A 3,556-nucleotide genomic window follows, 5' to 3' on the forward strand; every position below is an offset into this window, starting at 1 on the left:
TTTTAATTCGTATAATTATGCAAACCCCACTGGCGCCCCAGGAATACGTCATTTGACACTTGCATCACACGTGTGTTGTACATGAAAACTCACAGACATGTATTGAAGAGTCAAATTTGCAAATTTATTAAGTCGATACAACAAAATATCAAATCAAATATCATTTGATTTAAAAAAAAAAATGTGTGTAGTTGCAAAATAGTAAATAACTAGAGTGTTTATTTCGTGATAGCGGAAGGTACTTTCCTCCTGCGCGGTAAGGCGGTCGATCTACACATCAGTCGAGATTGTACTTGATGGTAATGGAACAGTTCTCAAAGCGGGAGTTATTCAAAACTCCAAATTTAATGCTCGAGTCGGACATGGTGGAACAATTAAGTTCATTTTTGACAGGTAAGTTGGAATTTTCAGAATTATAGGGAACGATTTGAAGATTCTGTGATTGTTGGCCGGAAGTTACACATGAATCTTCAGATGGATCATTTATTTTGACACTTGCGGTGGTTATTGTAGATAAAGTTGCACTCGCATTTTTTTTGGGTAGAAGACAGTTCACGATTATAGCTACGTATGGAAGCTTCGTTGCGATGCCCGGAGAAGTACATGATGTGTCTTGCTTCAAATCCAGCGTCGTTCATGGCCTGAATTGCTGTCGCTCTTAGACAGTGAGCTGTGTAACGTTTGCACCCGGCGGCCTTGCAAATATCCGGAAGGAAATTAACATATGATCGCTTTTTCATGGGATCGGCTGTGTACCATATGTTGCAATCTTTCGGGTAAGAAATGGCATCTTTAACGCATTTATTGAAAAGATGAGACGCATTTGGGTCCGTTTTAGACAAGAAGAACTTCAACATCTTCACAGGACAAGTTTCGTTTCCAGTTTCATACATTCTTTTGTCGTTCAGTGCTTCAAGTTTGTGAATGCCACCTTGATAGTTTTTTTGTTTTGTTTCATGCTTCAAACAAGCATATATGGAGCCTTCTTCGTCAACTTTGAAATCGAAGGAATCTACCCGAAGCTGATGATGGAATTCAAGACCACGAGACACAAAATGTATCGCGATGATGTACCACATTGCAAGTCGCAGATTGACTGGAGAAGAATATGCACTCTCCAGGTAAGCAGAAATTTTCTGTAAATCTGATTTGTGAATGATCTCCTTATGAGTTGTAGGGCGAGAAGTTCCAGTGACCATTCTATGCTTCATGAGACCGGTCAAACTTTTATTTGCAGTTTTGAATGTTTTATCGTTTACAATGTCTATATTTCGACCGATGTCGGATAAATGCCTGTTTATGGCGGCTCTGATTGCTTTCATGGTATTTTTATGATATTCGGAGGTATGCTCCTTTTTCGGGTTTTGGGTTTTGCTTCACAGTAAAAGCGACTGAGTTTTTTTCGCCAGATCCTCCTCGCAAATCTCAGCCAGATCTAGAGGGACTCCAAACGTTTCAATATGCCAATCTGTAATAGAAAACGCACAATGATATCCATGTTTTGACAGTTATTTGAGAAAAAACTGTAACTGCATAATATGGGCTGTTTTTGTTTGCGTTTAATTGCTGCTTACTAATATTCACTTTTTTTAAAAAAAAGAAGCGTACCTGTAAGAATCTTTAAACCCCATTTGGTTCTTTGTTTTGTAGCCTTTGATTGTGTGAGTTCCTGAAATCCTTTAATTTCGTCGTCGGAAAGCTTGGCAAAACGAGTACTTGTTGGCGTTTCTGGGGCTGGCAACCCGGGATCATCGGATTTTTTTCAAATCGGCAAATGCCTGTTGCGCTAATGTTATATCGAAGTCCGAAACGACCATTTCGGATAGAAAATTGTCAAAATCAGAATCAAAACCTTCTAATTTTAATTCTGGCAGGAGGGCTTCATAATTATCCCCACTAAATACTTCAAAATCGCCATATTTTACCGCATCTGATATATCGTCGTTCATGGTGGCTGCATTCGATCGAAATAAAAAATGAAGTGATCAGCAGACGATCATTATAAGAAATCTATTCATCAGCAGACGAGCCGTTTATATAAAATATTTGAATTGCATATTAAGATATTTTTCTATAAATTTTATATTAAACGGTAACCTTTACATGCTCATTTTAATTTTCATTCATTTTGTGTGCGAAAAGAAAACATTTCAAAACCACTACTTTTTTTATTTAGCACATGCAATGTATTACTACGCGCGCCGTGCAGCCAATACCGTTTTTCGGTTTTGCTATAAGACACGCCCATTTTGTGTCACTCATATTTTTTGATGTTATTCGGTTTTAGGGTTCAAAATTGCTTTGTAATGTTATCACAGACAAAGACAGTTGAAAATATAAATATATGTGTGATCGGTCATATCCATACTGCCTTAAGTAACTTAAAAGTCAAATTTTTGTTAGCAAATATTACAACTTATTATAAATGTTTCAGTAGTGGTTAAAAGGACATGTTTAGTCATTCCGATCAATTTATCTCAAAGTATCATGTTCGAATAAAATGAAAAAATAGTATTTTTAAAGTGCTGTTTTTTTTCCCCAAGATAACACTATTAAAATATTCCTCTGCCCATAAAAAAATAAAAAGTTGTAAAAATTCACAATACTTTTTTACGATAACTTTTCTGTAAAGCTGAAACTGCTGCCATCCCTTACAATTTGGGTTCAAAATAGTTTAATACTTTGTAACGATGAAAAGTGACCAAGGGTAATTTTTCTACGTAGAAAAATTACACACTCAGTCGTAGAATACTTGGATTACATCGTAGAAATTATGGCCTTAAGTTCATATTTCTCCGTGTGGATTGTAGAAAAATGACCCGTAGAATATTGACTAAATTTTATTACATATTCTATGTTTTGCTCCATTCTATTTCCTTATGGTGGATACAGGGATATTTGTACGGGGGGGGGGGGAGGGGGGGATTACATTGCCTTCTTGGTACTTAGATTTTTATTATCGTATAAACTTGTACGAATAACCAGCTTCAGTTCGCTTTTCTGATCACTTGTCATTGCCTATCATCATTATTTTTAATTTTCCAAATAAAAAAAGAAAAGATATGTATTTCTTTTGCCAAAGTACATTGTTCAACTATGACTGAATCGAAACGATATCAATCTAAATGAAAAAAAAACCTCGTACAAATTGTAAGCAGGAACTGATACCAGTAAGTTAACACGTACTATGGAAGAGGAAATTATTCATCATGGTCTCTATCACAATGAGAAATCAATTATTAACCATTGATCTGAAATAGGCACATGATCTTCTCATCAGATGCGTGAAATCAGAAAATTTTATCCGGGGGAGTGTTGGGGAGTTGGGGGGATAGATATTTATGGGAAGGGGGGTCGAGGAGGCCTATTATAAGGAAATTTAATAAGTGACCTTAATAAGTTTGAATTCCTCATCCCTTAAACCCGCAATCGATTGCATGCTCCATCCCATTTGGATATTTTTCACAAACAGTTTTTTATTGTTACAACAGGCTTAAAAAGAATGTATTTTTAAATAATATACAATGCTTGATTTTAAAACCATATAAACATCACC

General features: G+C 35.9%; 1 long non-coding RNA gene across 2 annotated transcripts; it reads left to right on the forward strand.

Annotated features, from left to right (window-relative positions):
* The first annotated feature begins 282 nt into the window (after nt 1–282).
* Nucleotides 283–2,026, forward strand: LOC136272889 (uncharacterized). 2 transcript variants are annotated; one of them, XR_010710950.1, is made up of 3 exons: nt 283–393; nt 545–1,121; nt 1,651–2,026. It is a non-coding gene; the product is annotated as an uncharacterized lncRNA (long non-coding RNA). The 2 variants fall into 2 exon arrangements; XR_010710949.1 differs by lacking the exon at nt 1,651–2,026 and having other exon boundaries at nt 545–1,122.
* The last annotated feature ends 1,530 nt before the right edge of the window (nt 2,027–3,556 follow it).

Source organism: Magallana gigas, chromosome 2, assembly GCF_963853765.1.
Source record: "Magallana gigas chromosome 2, xbMagGiga1.1, whole genome shotgun sequence".
NCBI classification, from domain to species: Eukaryota; Metazoa; Mollusca; class Bivalvia; order Ostreida; family Ostreidae; genus Magallana; species Magallana gigas.